Below are 15,997 nucleotides of genomic sequence, written 5' to 3' on the forward strand. Positions count from 1 at the left end.
CTTAAACAGTAAAAAAGAAATTAATTTATGAGGAATTCAAGGTATTCCCAGTGGATTTACAATGTCACACATAATTGAAAACGAATACGTTAACTCGGAGTATTTTCTAAAGGCAAATTTTCAAAATTCAATAACTTTTATAATTGAACCAGTTGCCGTAGGATTTTAATGGTTTAAGACCAAGTACACTATCGATAAACCAAGTAAATCGTCTACTTTTAATTTTAACAAACGTCAAAAAAACTACTCATTTTCTCAAATTTTGATGAATTTTCAAAATTAAACTACTTGTCATAAGGCCGTAATATTTCAATAAGTTGTATAAGATCATGATATATATCATCAAAAAAGATAAGATAAGAATCGGCTCAAATATTTTTTTGAACGACGAAATACAAGCAAACGGCTCGGTAGATTTTCACCTAAAACTAATCAGTTTCATTCCCAACTAATATCTTTCGAACAGCTTTTGATTTTTCAGAATCGATTCGGTAGTTTGTGCTTAAATATGGACGAAAAGTTTAAATCTTTTTTCCAAATTTTAAAGAAACGGCTCGGCCGATTGTCGCACAAAACTGACAGGCGTTAGTAGTCCGCTTCAGTAAATTTCTGAAATCGGTTCAGACGTTTTTGAGCAATCGTCGATGAAAGGTCTAATTTTGACAAATGCCAAAAAAAACTATACTAATTTTTGCAAACTTTGACGAATTTTTAAAGCTAAACGAGTTGTCGTGTGGCCGTAATATTTTTGTATGATCTAGAAGGTATGGTATCTACAGTCATAAAAAATTTTCAACACTTTATTACAAGAAAACGGTCAGGCCGATCTCTACCAACAACTCATCACCACGATTTCCAATAAATATCTTTCGAACGGTTTTTGAATTTTCAAAATCGATTCAGAACTGCGGGCTAAAAAGTAGACGAAAATTTTCCACTTTTCTGCTATTTATAAGAAAACGACTTGGCTGATCGTCGCGCCAAATTGATAAACGCTAGTCCTCATCGCGATACATCGAATGGCTTCTAAATTTTTGAAATCGGTCCAGCCGTTTTTGAAAAAACGGCGATTTTCGGCAAAAAATCTGTTCACACACACACACATACTTTTTCCAAATCAGAATGGCTTGAAACGTCGAGAAAACATAAAATTAGCAAATCGGATTTTTTGATGAAAACATAAACTACCTTCGAGAAGTTAAAAATAACTACTATATTTGAAAAAAAAAATTGCAATAGTTTCCCACTTCCAAATGGTTTACACCGATTAGATAAAATTCTCTAAATCAGTCATTATTAACTTCCCGCACGGATCAACCGATTTGAATGGTTCAAAAAATATTCAATTCTTATTGATAGGGAGATATGCTGATTAGTTTTTCACAAAGACAGGTCCAGCAATTACGGAGATACGGAGTAAAGAGTGCTGAAAATGCAAATCGAGTTTTTGAGATAATGGAATATCCGATTTGGATGATCTAAAAAACATTGAGTTTGTAATGATTGTGAGATGAGGTGATTAGTTTTTGGCAAAAGCAGGTCCAGCAATTTCGAAGATACTGAGCTAAATGTGCAAAAAATGACAGTTTTTGAGAGAACTGAGCGGCCGATTTGAATGATTCAAAGAACTTTCTGCTTGTTTTGACAAAATAATTGCTTTTGAAAAAAAATTGGCTTAATTTTTTTTTCAAAACTTTTTTTTGTATATCGAAAATAATTCAGATTTTAATTTTAATTTAAAACTTATATACTTTAAATAAATAGTTTTAACTTTGCAATTCAGTTTATATAATTCTTATAAATATCAGACATTGTTACAATATTTATAATAACCTATTTGAAAACATTTAATATTTCTCGAACATTTCGCTAAGGTACGGGAAGTTCCAGCAATTTGCCTTAAGGCAGGATGCCATACACCCCACTAGTTTATATATTGATTAAGTCGTCTATTTACAGATGTTAGGATTACTGAAAGTTCATGCATAAGGACCACTCACTCAGTTTAATTTTTTGATTTTTGAATGAAATTTTGTTCCTAAACTGTAATAAAACATATATTTGCAATACGATTAAAAAAATCCTTAAATTTTAGGGTTTTTGACTCCGTCATTCGTCTACAATCAGTTAAATATTCTAGTTATAAAATGTGTTTGGTAACAAAATACATAAATAAAATCATTATGAAGTAATTTTGTTGTTGAATTAGTGTTTTATCTAAGTCCTAAAACAGGCTCAGGGGGGGGGTCATGACCCCCGTGACCCCCCCCCTGGATCCGCCACTGACTAGTTAACACGAACCAAAATGTTTTTTGATTCGTTCGAATCGGATACTTCGTTCTTCTAAAACCTGTCATGATCAGCACTTTTTTGCTTTGTATCTCCGAAACGGGTGTATCTTGATGCCAATGCCAAAAACTAATCAGCACTAAATCTCCCTAACAATAGAAATCGAATGTTTTTTAAACCATTCAAATCGGTTGATCCGTGCACCCAAAAACGTGGACGAAAAATTGTATCCATACATACATACATACAAACACACACACACACACATAATTTTTTTCTGAGGTATGCCAAAATGCTCAGAAACCTTCAAAACGTGAAGAAATGCAAAAATTTTCAATTTCGATTTTTGTACGATTACAATAACTTACCTTACGGTAAGTTAATAAATAAATAACAGCGCAACACAGATTTAAAACCTCTGGTGTGTCCATCGAGTTTGACACTTGGCGCTGATGGTCGCAATTCTGTGAACGCGTGCTTCACCGGCACGCAGTTTTTGTTGTGGTCGGTTAGAATACAGTCGTGGGGTTAATTTGTTTAAATAAGTTAAAAAGTATTGATTTAATTGTTTATTATGTGATTTAATGTGTGCTGAGATGCTGGATGAAAAATGTAATTGAATACTTTGTAAATACGTAGCAGAGCAAGCAAAAGAAGCATGACGTTTTAGACCTGTTGCATAACATGCTGGACGCTAATACTTGTAGACTTTTATTCATTATGGATTTGAAGTAAGTTATTAATTTTTTTTTGCTAACTACAATTATCACTCTTCAATAGCTCACAAATAACAGTTTAATCATTTTGCAAAATTTTACAAATTACAAATATTGCCATTATTAATTGCTCATTTTCAAACCACCATGACCATATATGATTGTCTGAATGTTGACTAACATTCAATCGTAACTTATAAGTTATATAAACAATAACTTATAAGTTATTGATTGAATGTTATTTTATTTAAGAGTTGTTATTGTTTTTTTATTTAAATTATGGTTTATGTAATTATTTTATATATTTTGCATAAGCGTTTACCATTTATACAATCGATATATGAAACTACTGTTGACTTTAATTTCAACGATAATACCTTCATGAAGTAAATCTAAATCAAAATAAAAATAAAATTAATTTAATTATATATATATATATATATATATATATATATAATTTTGATGTTTATCATATAGCATCATTTTTAACCAATATAATTGTATGTAATGAACATTTATACGATACTCAAGACTCAGTACGATGGCAAGAACTGTTATCGAAGACTTTTAAGTAGAACAATCATATAAAGTATTTTACCAACAAAACATAGTAACCTAAATGATAGATGTATATGTATATACAAATAATTCAAACATACTATAATTAAAGCGTGAACTGTACATTATGACATCAATTGCAATGTGATATTAATAATGTGTTTACAGTTTACTCGATAACAATTGTTAAAAGATAATGTGTTGTGATATATATATATATATATATATATATCACAACACATTATCTTTTAACAATTGCTATCAAGTAAACTGTAAACACAATATTAATATCACATTGCAATTGATGTCATAATATACAGTTCACGCTTTAATTATAGTATGCTTGAAGTATTCCTTTATTACAGTAGGATTGAGATATATTATATTATATATATATATATATATATATATATATATATATATATGCTTATCATTTAGGTTACTATTTGTTTTTGGTAAAATACTTTATATAATTGTTCTACTTAGAATCCTTCGATAACAGTTCTAGTCATCGTACTGAGTCTTTAGTATCATTAGAACTATTATATATATTTATATTGGTTTGAAATAGTGCTATATTTATGATGGATATTAATAATCTGTAAACAGCCCATATGTTATTCACAAATATGAAAAGTGAATCTGCTATCGCTTGTGGGTCATAATCTGAAATCGAAACAGCAACAATTTTTTATGACAATTGTTATCGCTTCACTTGTGTATTATATAATTACACATTAAATTATTTAATAGTTGAATAAATGTGGACAAATCTTAAAACTGTTACCAAGTCTTAACATCTCATCACAATTAATATATGAGATATATTTTCAAATCAGGCTTCAATTGTACTTAGCTTGAAGTGTTTTTTATTTAGAGTAATATATATATATATATATATATATATATATATATATGTATATATATTAAAAAGAATGTGCTGAATCAGGCAATATCACCAATTAAAAAAAACTAAAGCAATTAGGAAATCAGCTTTATTTGTTCTCCGTATGTTCTTCATCGAGACCGTCATTCAATGGAGAACTAAAAAGTTTTTTTATAATTAATTTAGAAAAACAAATTGATACAACGTATTATTTTTAAAGATAGGTACTTACATACAAAAACAACTACTAAGGTAAAAGACCCAGTTATTGACCCTGGCCCAGTTTCTGACCTTTTCAACTTTTTTTGGAATTAATTAAAAAACTATACATTTAATGTGAAAATAAATTTTTTCTTAATTGACAGTAATTTATTCTATGCCTCATTAATGTCAATTAAAAAAATATAAAAAATATTAACTAAATAAAAAAAAATTTTTAAACCAAAAGTGACTGTGGAAGCCATTTTTTAGCTTTAGTCTAAACAGTTTATGTAAGGAGCTACGACAATTGAGTTCGTGCACTAATTATGATGTAAGTACGAAAATCTAACTAAAAATATACAAATAAGTCAATAATTAATTAAAATTTATTTTAAAATATTTATAAAACATATTAAATTTAGTTTTATTACTGAAATTTGAGGGTCAATAACTAGGCTCAATTTTAAGTGTATGTCACAGTTGTTGACCCTGCAATTCTAACCTTGGTTATCTGTCACATGTTTTTAGTCACTTGTTCATTAAATGTAAAAATAATTATATTTATTGTTATCTTATATTTTTTTTACTATTTTTTGTAGTAAAGTGATAAATTTACATTTAATATTCATTGGTATAAATGAAAGATTCTATTTAAATCTTGTAAATACATCTTTTAAGTGATAAAATTATTAATAAAAAAATGACAGTTTTATCAACGCTTAAATTATGACTGTTTTAGTTTACTAATATTTCTATTATTATACAATTATACAATTACAATTAATTAAATGAAAATTAGAAGAAGAAAAGGAATTGGAAAAAGCTGAAAGGTCCAAAAATAAAGCCATCAAGGAGGCAGAAAAAATAATTAAAAAAGAAAAACTTGAAGAAAAAAAGAAACAAAAAGCTCTTAAAATAAAAAAAAAGTCCAAGTAATTTAAATAATTAATTTCAATTTTTTTGTTTGTGTAATATGTTATAACAAGACTTGAACTATTTATACGTTAAATTTTAACAAACTGTATATTTTTAGAATAAATATTTAATTTATTTATTTTAATAATAATTTCAGTTTATTTAAAATTAGTAAGCACTTCATAACCTAATCATGATTAAATTTGAGGGTCAGAAATTGGGCTACGGTCAGGGTCAGAAACTGCCACACGAAGAATTCTGAGGGTCAGAAACTGCAGCTCTTAATGTCAATTTTTAAAACGTCAATTTAAAATATAAATTTAGTTCAAATAATTTTTTTATGCACATTACTTCATTTTAAAAATCCTAAACTAATAGATAAAATTATAATTTTCTTCATTAAGTTAAGTTTTATATTAATTATTATAGTTTAACCTCCACCGTCACTCTAAAAAGGTCAGAAACTGGGCCCCTTACCTTACACTACACTAATTAACACAATTGTAACACCAAGCTAACAGTAGTTCATATATTTATAACTAATTATGAATTAGAGTTAAAAAATTAAATTTGTGTACATAGTTGTTGAAGTCTAAGCTCTGAATACATGTGTTTACAAAGATTTTTTTAAATTTGCAAACTGGTAGAAACATATGGTTTTGGAAAGTGATAAAAAAGGGACAGGCTTCATTCAGTAATAATATTGTTTGAAAAATGATCGAGGAATATTTTGTAATCATTACAGAGCGAGTGTCTTGTTAATTGCTTTATTGTTTAACGATATTACAACATTTACTAAATTTTTTTTTAAATAAATTGATTTCAAAACGTAGTATACTTGGGTTTAGGAAATCAATGTTATGCTGTTAGTTATTTATGTATTCTGTGATCATTGTTTTATTCTGATTCTTATTTTTTAAATTATTTTTTTTTGTTGAGAGATTATGAAGATTTTGGCCAGTTTCGCTAATGTAAAACTAAAATTAAATTTTGATAATTTAATTTATATACTAAATTACTTAAATTTTTCGGATTGAATTTAGATTTTAGTTTAGTAAATAAGGTCGAAAGAGTGTTATCTGAGGTAAAGACTACTCTAATATTATGTTCAATGAAGAGTTTTTTCCATGTGTAGTATAGATCGTTTATGAAGGGTAAGGTAATATTTCCGAGGTAATTTTCGCGGTTTGGTTTTCCAGTTGAAATATTATGGCGGTTTTGGAGGTATAAAATTCTGTTCTTCATAAATTTGTTATGAGACAATAGTATAGCATGATCTATTAAGTTGATAATGGTGTCTATTTTAGTAGAGAGAGGGTTGTAGGAAAGATAGTTTAGGTATCGACCTGAGTAAGTTGGTCCATGATACCAATTGATAATTGTTATTGTTTTCGCGATAAAGTTCTACCCATGTAGGAAACCCCCAGACTTGATGAAGGGTCCAAGCTTGGGCCAGTAATGGAAAACCTAGCTTCGGCATAACAGTATTGGGCCATGCGTGGGCCAGGCTACTTAACCCAGCCTCGGCCATACCAATGATTACCCAGACTTGGGCCAAGACTGGGCAACCCAGCCTTGGCCATGCCAATGATTACTCAGACTTTGGCCACGACTGGCCAACCCAGGCTTGGCCGTTCAATGATTATCCATGCTTGGTTCAAGACTGGCTAACCCAGCCTTGGCCGTTTAATGATGATCCATGTTTGGTCCAAGACTGGGTAACCCAGCCTTGGCCGTTCAATGATTATCCACATTTTAAAAAATCCGATATAAAAAAAATTCCGAGTTGAGTGATATGTATAGCACTATAATATTCCGGGCGCAGCGTACCGACTAGCAGTCCGACTCCCGAGTGGAAAGTGTTAACACATAGTTTTTCACACAAACTTTATTTTATATAGTTGCATAAAACATGACTCAACTTAATAAAAATTTATGAAGTTTTTTGACTATTATTTTCAGTCACTTATTTTGATTTCTTCATTTCATTTTTATTCATGTTGTGTTGTTGTGCAATACTGTGCAAAGCGCTCACTCTATTTGTTTACGTTATAACTAGCTGTAAGTGGAATTCTGTCTTTGTTAATTAATTAATCTTTAAGGCAATTAAGGCATCGTGCCTTAAGGTAAATTGCTGGAACTTCCCGCACCAAATATTATTTTTTTAAAAACGATTAACATTCTTGAAAAAATTTTACTTCGAAAAAATAAGATTTTTGAGAAACTATAAATTGGACAAAAAATTACTTTTTTTGAAAAAAAAATTAATTTTTTTTTTTTTTTTAATTTTACTTTATTTTGACATATTTTGAAAGATCTGAACTTTTTTTCAAAGCAATCGTACGGCTTTAATTGCATATGGAGACAAAATACAAGCGCGTAAGCGCCGCGTCGCCGTCTAACGGATGAACATTGGTACGGAACCCATAGGAATGTAAACAAAATTTATACTTATTGTTAAAATCTCTATAAAATATCTGATAATTTGGTGTGCATATGTCTAATGTTTATTTTTGACCGCCAAATGGCTCATTTTTTTACTTTTTCCCCCATATCTCCAAAGTCGTTGGACCTGCCTTTCCAAAAATTTGAACAGTTTTTTATTTAGTCAATACAAATAAAATTATTCAAATCGGACGCTCCGTTCTCTTAAAAACTGAGTTACCGTTTTTGGCACTTTTTGCCCCGTATCTCCGGAACGGCTAGACCTGCCTTCGCCAAAAACTAATCAGCACGTCTCCTTTTCAATACGGATCGAATGTTTTTTAAATTATTCAAATTGCTTCATCCGTGTTCCCGAAATCGTCGACGAAAATTTGTATCCGCACACACACACACACACACACACACACACACACACACACACATACATCCATTTTTTCTAAGGTATGCCAAAATGTTCAGAAACCTCTGAAACGTAAAGATATATAAAAATTTTCATTTTCGATTTTTTTGCGATTACTATAACTTACCCTACGGGAAGTTAAAAATACCTATCCTAAATATCCCTTTAGCTGTTTTGGAACTTACAATTTCGTATTTAAATATTCCCACACATATTTCACATACGAGTATTCAGAATATTGTCAACTTTGTAACAGAAATTATCCATACTATATATTTATTTTTATTATATATAATATTTTATAATGTGTTAAAATATATACTTGAGCTATAAAAAATTACATTGATGATGAGCCTTGGCCGTTCAATGATTATACGTGCTTGGTCCAAGACCGGGTAACACAGCCTTGGCCATGCCAATGATTCCCAGGCTTGGATCAAGATTGACCTGCGTTCGGTTATGTACGGCATGATTCGATTATTTTGGTTTAACATCGTTGGCTTTGCATCGATGCTTATTAGTATTTAGTATAATTAGTCTGTAAACTTTGCTTATACATCGTGTGTTATTTAGTCAGTCAATTTTTTATATATTTTTTACTAGTTTCTGAGTCACAGTTATTTTCATTATTCATGGTTGTTTAAAGTAATCATGTCAGCTGGGTACCTTGGAGTTCAAAGGTAGCGCGCGTTAAATAAAAAAAGAAAAGTTTTAAATAAAGATAATCAAATAAGTGCTAACATCGGTTTTGAAAATGAGGATAGTGATCTTAGTGATACAGACTCGTGTAATCTACAAGAATTTAGTAACAACTTGGATAACGTCTCTAGTGATTTCGACAGTAGCAATAATGATAGTTATTCAAAAAGCTGTGTCATCAGCGATTTTTTCGACAATTATAATGACAAACTTTCAGATGAAATTTCACATATTGTATTCAGATGAATTTTCACATATTGTAACAAAACAGTGGAGAAGTGGTAACGAAAAAAACATTAAAAGAAAAACTTCGCTGTTGGACATTAGATAATATGAATATTTTAACATTAAACGTAGTAACAGAATTTGTTTTTAATTGAATGTATAGCTGAAGGACCAGATAGAATTTGTGGCTCTATCAACCGTTTTAATTGTAAAGATTGATTAATAACAAGAAGATTTACACTAATTTATTTCAGACTGTAAATTTACATGTTTATATGGTAGTAATATTTTAGTTTGTATAATATTTGAATATTTGTATAGTATTTTAGTATTTGTTGCTGATAGTTTCGCGACTGGGTCTAGCTAGACTGCTTGACCCAGTGCCTTCAGGTACCTAGAAGGACCCTTCGTAGTCGAATCTTGAGATGCGAACTGTCCATGCGGCGTTGCAAAATGCAATATTTTCTGAGAAAAAAGAGTGCAACGTTGTCACGTCTAATTTGGCGTGAACATAATTATTGACAATATTACGTGAAGAAGGACATGAGGATTTGCCAAAAACTTCGAAGCAGTTACTAAAAACGAAACATTGTGTCCAATGAAGTCAATTGTGAGCAAGCGCGAAACTAGCGGAAGTTATATTTATTTTGGTATAAAACATGTACTAGAAAAAATAATATCTCTTGATATATATATGGAAGATACTATAGCAGTTCAGCTTCATATTGATGGAAATTCGATTTATAATAACTCTTTGGTTCAAGTATGGCCAATTATTTTAAAAGTTTACCACCGTAATTATGAAAGTAAGCCTTCAACAATCGCATTTTATTGTGGTGACTCCAAGCCTTATTCTGCAAAAAATTATCTCAAAGATCTTGTAAAAGAAGCAAATAAATACATTTCAGAAGGATTCATTTCGAATGAAATTAAATATTCGTTCAAAATATTTTGTATTGTTGCTGACTCTCCAGCGAGAGCTTTTATTAAAGCAATAAAAAATCCAGATGATTTTTTTTGCATGCGAAAGGTGTACTGTCGAAAGCATATTAGAGAATTTTAAAACCAATTTGTCAAAATTGAAAGAGTTTGATCCTATCCGTGATGTCGTTCTTGATTTGATGCATTTACTCCACCTTGGAGTAATGAAAAATATATTGGAAAAATTGTTAGTAGTAAAACAATGCTCGGCTGAAAAAACCTAAAGTCAACCTGTTGAATAATATTATGTAATCTATAGCATCACACGTTCCGGTTGAGTTTGAGAGAAAACTGTATGATATTGACCAAGTTACTAAATGGAAAGCTACTCAATTTCGATTTTTTTTACTTTACAAAATAAATATCGGCATTTCTTATTATTATTTGTCGCGTGTAGAATTTTAAATGATGATTTGAATGCAGTAAAATACGTTGAATACGCTCAAGATCAACTAAAACTATTTTTTACTTTGTTGTCATCTGAATACGGTGAATATGCACAATTTAATACATACTTCAGACTATGTCCGTCATTTGCAAGTGCTTCTAAGCGAATAATCAGCATTTTGAGGTAAAAATTACATAGGTTTATTCAAACATTTGGTCAAATCACCTTATAAACCACTGCCTCAAATTGCTAATCGCTTAGATGAATTAGAAACGGCTGATCAAATAAAAATAATTAAAAAAAAACAATTTATGTGAGTGCATTTATGGACATACCTTCGAGACTATTGATTTACACGAAAAGCAACATATAATGGTAGAAAAAGTTAAACTATGAGGTATCACTCTTACTTGTAAAAATCCAGACAATATAATTCAATTGAAAGATGATAAAATATTTGTGATTAATAATATATTAAATATACAAGAAAAATACGTTACTCAAGAAATAATTGATAATTTATATATTTATGGTATAGTGGAAAGTAAAAGTAGAGAAGTATTCGATTATCCAACATCATCAATTGATATATGTTTAACAGAAGTTACTTCTTGGAAAAAACATAAAATATTGTTTAACCTCACTTGTGTGAAATGCAAATATAATTGAACATTAATAATACACAGTTTGCAATAGCTTTTATTACATGTTTAAATTTATTTAAAGTGTGATATTGCTTGCTAATCTTGCTATGCTCCCGTGATTATTTTTTTATTATTGTGTTATTGGGTTATTGTATTATAAATTTTGAAAATGACGGAAAATTTTAAAATATATACAGTGGTGGAATTTGATGAAACTAAAAACAATAAAAAATGGTAGAGTTAGTTCCAATTAGTTGGCTTAATAAGGATAATTATAAGTGTTTATGGCCGCCAAAAAAAGATCAGAACAAGGCGATGAAGTGGGTGGAACTTGAAGTAGTACCTGACCAGGAGACATGGATAAAGTATCCAATCAAAATTATTAGCAAAGCTAGTGAGTATTTATGTGCATCAAATACTTCAATTATAGTATTATCTATCGAAGTAAATTTTGCACAAATATTTTTACAATAAAAATAATTGTGCTCAATTTGTTGAAATTGTTTAATATGATTTATTGACGTTTCAGAGGATTATGCCCAAGGATTGCGTCGTTTAAAAAGATCATTTAAAACAAATGATATAGAGACCACCGATAATGAATCAAACTCCGATAAAGATAGTGAGTCTGTTTTATTAAATTCTAAAAATGTCTCTTACTTATTATCGCAAAAACGGCCTTTGAATAACAACAATAATAGGGACTATAATGCAAACGATGATTTAAATAATTCAGAACTCTCTGAAGGTGAAGTTGAAATTGGTGCAAAAGCTGCAGTTGATAGTACAACAGAACCCAAAGGTATTTCTTATTTTTTACAGTATTAGATATATGATTCAGATATCAATTGAAATATCATTTAAGCTTTTGAAATTACGCGATTAGTATTAATTGTTGTGATAAAAATATTATGATATTCTAAAATTAAAATTAAAAATAAAATTATTCTTACTCATATACAAAAAGTAAAATTACATTCACTCCCACAGAGTGTCTGAAAGTAAAATAACATCGCGATTATTTATTGTACAATTTCTAGATATCCAAAACTATGAGCAACTGGCGCTATTTTTACAAATTACAATGCATCTCGAAATGACGAAATTAAAAAAAAGCTTGAATTATACCATCGGACAGCAGTTCAAAAAAAAAATGTTAAAAATTGTACAGCAGACAGGAGATGTCCCAAACAAGCAAAGAGCATGGAGTATGATCTATGTTTTGCCCTGTGAAAATATTGAGTCGTTTCTAGCCTTCGAGAACTCCTTGAAAGTAGACGAGGAATCACGAAATGCATTGGTATTTATAAATTATTTAGATATTTTCTACAAAAAAATCACAAGTCATTAAATTATTACTTAAAATTTACAACAAAAAATGATATAAATATCATTTACAATTATGAATTATAATTTAATAAAGAATTTATTCATATAGACCGACGTATTTCAAATGGTTTCGGCGGGTTGTACTAATAAGTATGTAGAAGATGTCCACAAAATAATGGAGAAAATTAAAAAAAAAGAAGTTCAGCTAGAATATAGGGAGTGTGGACGTAAAGTAAAAGGCGAGGGAAAATAGTTTTAGAAAAACTGAAAGTTACAAAATTATGGATAGTAAGTCATTGTTTTATTCAAATATTTATTTATATTAATTATTTTTAGTATTCTTATCATTATTATTATTGTTTATTATTGTTTCAAAATTCATTATGACGAAATATAAATCTTCACCAGAAAAAATTGCGGTAATTTCTGCCGTTAGTTCTTTTCTGTGCTCAGCGGAAGTAAATATACATGTACTATTAATAATAAAATTCAACTAATTTAACTTAATGTAATTTAACTATAAATATAAATAAAAAGTAATGTGTATCTACTGTTATTAGTATTATTAACTTCCCGTAGGGTAAAAGTAAGTTATTGTCAATGTGCATCTTCTATTATTAGTATTATTAACTTCCCGTAGGGTAAATTGTTTTAATTGTCAAAAAATCGTAATTGAAAATTTTTGCATATCTTTACATTTCAAAGGTTTCTTAGCATTTTGGCACACCTCAGAAAAAATGTATGTGTGGGTGTGTGTGTGTGTATGTGTGGATACAATTTTTTGCCGACGATTTTGGGCGTACGGAACAACCGTTTTGAATGATCCAAAAAAACCTTCAATTCGTAATGATAGAGAAAACTGGTGGTTTTTGACAAAGGCAGGTCCAGCCGTTCAGAGTTACGAAGCTAAATGTGGAAAAAATGGCAGAAAGGAAAAAGAATTTTCTTTGAATATTTAAAATTGTAGCTAAAGTTCTAAACATCTCCTATGTACTTACAATAATTAATTTTAACTATGAAATTCTGTTTATATAATTCTTATAAATATAAGACGACGTCCTTATTTTAAATCTAATTGAGTTAAATAAACGTCGTTGTCCAATTCGTAAGCTTTTACATTTTGTCTATAAAATAAAAATAATTTAAGTTTCATTCTGGCAACCGAGCCCGGTTCAGTCGCGCCATTTAAAGATGGCGCCTTGTCTGCAAACAAGCATGGTTCAGTCGAGGTAATCCAACCCAGCCCAAGCCTGGCTCAGTCATGGCAATCAAGCCTGGCCCAGTCCTGGCAATCAAGCTTGGCTGAAGCCTGGTTCAGTCATGGCAATGATGCCTGGCCCAGTCCTCGCAATCAAGCTTGGCCCAAGCCTGGCAGAGTTATGGTAATCGAGCCTAGCCCCAAGCCTGGCTCAGTCATGGCAATCAAGCCCGGCCCAGTCTTGGCAATCAAGTCTGGCCCATCGTTATCACTCCAGGTTTCTGCCAATGCTGGGCCAAGCATGACTTACAAGCCTGGGCCCGTGGTACTTTCCCGTAGGGGTAGGAAGCTGATGGAATTGCTTTTTTCAATTTCGGAAGTAAATTGCAAATGATTGTTTTATGAGTTAAAATAATTTACGAGATGTGTTTTGTCGCTGTTTGGGATGCATGTTATTATGTCGTGAACATATCTTTGGAATTTATTACTGCGACAACATTAATGTGACAATGACGCTCAACATCTGACGCAATTGTGATTATTCTTAATGTTAAGTAGTCGCGAAAACCCTTCTAAAACTATACGACTTTTAAATAAGCCCACTGGGCTATTTTCTCTATATATACTATTTTGTCCTACGTAAATGCAAATGAAAAAATGGTTGAGGAAGAAAATTAAAACAACTTTTAGCTGCTATAGATGCATATATTTTAACAATAATTCAGAAATGCATTTTTGATCAATACGGCTAATATGTTATTGGTACTTTGGTACTGGATTATTTAGTGTCTATTATTTTACAAAGATCCTGTAAATTAATATTATTTCCATTAATCGGGCTACGGTGTATACCGGTCAAATGACTACTCCCATAAATGTTTATATCCTTTTCCGGCATTTTACAATCTTTTTCGATACCTGCGATTTCGCTTCTTAAAAGCAAAGTCTCCAACGTCCCATAAGTTTAAAATTGGTGAATGCGATTGAGCTGGTTTCCGTTGGGGTTTGGAGTTAGGTTTCTTATTCGGAGGATTTTTATTTGGAGGGTTTTTGCCTGGGCCGTTTTGATGAGGATCTATTGTATTCAAAATCCAGTCCATGTGTCTGGCAACGTTGGTGTAAACTCCTAAAGCATTCGGTCTGGCACAGCCGTATCCAAAAGAAACGACACCTGAAAAATAATCAGTTATTGAATAAGTGTAAATAATTATTTTTTGAAGTTGAAACAAACTATATGTTAAATTATTTATTTTTGTATTCATATTATTAAGTATGTGTGTTCGGCAGAAATCTTGTTCGCTAATATTAAGTTTTTTCGACGTTTCAAGTTTTTCAGTATATTTTGACACCAAAATTGAAAGTTTTTGCGTGTGTATATAAGCCAAGTTTGATATTTAGTCCATCAAGAACGGCTCCACCGATATTTAAACTTTAAATGCCATATGATGAAACTGGGTCTCGAACGAGTCTCTGTACGGATAGAAGACAAGGACTCTTAGAAAGGCCGATAAGAACTACCTCGAGAGTTTTTAAATGTGGTGCTGGAGGAAAACGGAGAAGATAAAGTGGACGAAGAAAGGACTCTACTAAGCATGTTCCTAAAAATAAAAGGAAACTGGTTCGGACCCGTTCTGCAAAAAAGTGCTTCCTGCACGACGTCTTCGAAGGTAAAATAGGACTGAAAGGAATGGGAAGAAGAAGAATGCAAATGATTCACGACTTACGCGAAAAGAGAAAATACTGGGAACTGAAAGCCGAAGCGCAGGATCAAGAAGCACGGAAGCACAAGTTTGTAAAGGAAAATTTATAAAATAGAATAAAAAGTGATTAATGGTTGCTAATTAGTGATAACAAAACAGTAATGGGAATAATAAATAAGGGAGGGGCTCTCATACTATGAACCTGCCTTCGGAAAGACTATTATTTATTATTATTATCATGAAGCTGTATAAATACGCCGCCGATTAGTTTTGCGCGATGATCGGCCGAATCGGTTTTTTATATTGACCAGTTAAGTGCAAATTTTTCGTCACCGTTTTATGTCCAGAATTCTGAACCGATTTTGGAAATTGAAAAACTTTCCGAAAGATTAGTTCGAAGTTGTGCTGATTAGCTTTTGGTAA

At 30.7% G+C, this 15,997-nt stretch overlaps 1 protein-coding gene across 1 annotated transcript in view; it reads left to right on the plus strand.

The window, feature by feature from the left end:
• Positions 1 to 2,803: 2,803 nt before the first annotated feature.
• The window catches only part of LOC113375578 (trypsin-1-like), a gene marked incomplete in the record, with an annotated part of 382,748 nt that continues 369,554 nt past the window's right edge, over positions 2,804 to 15,997 (plus strand). Inside the window, 1 exon segment of the mRNA XM_026615510.1 lies at positions 2,804 to 3,020.

Source organism: Ctenocephalides felis, unplaced genomic scaffold, assembly GCF_003426905.1.
Source record: "Ctenocephalides felis isolate EL2017-DRISC unplaced genomic scaffold, ASM342690v1 CF-g0.4_SCAFFOLD_01886, whole genome shotgun sequence".
In the NCBI taxonomy this organism is placed as follows: domain Eukaryota; kingdom Metazoa; phylum Arthropoda; class Insecta; order Siphonaptera; family Pulicidae; genus Ctenocephalides; species Ctenocephalides felis.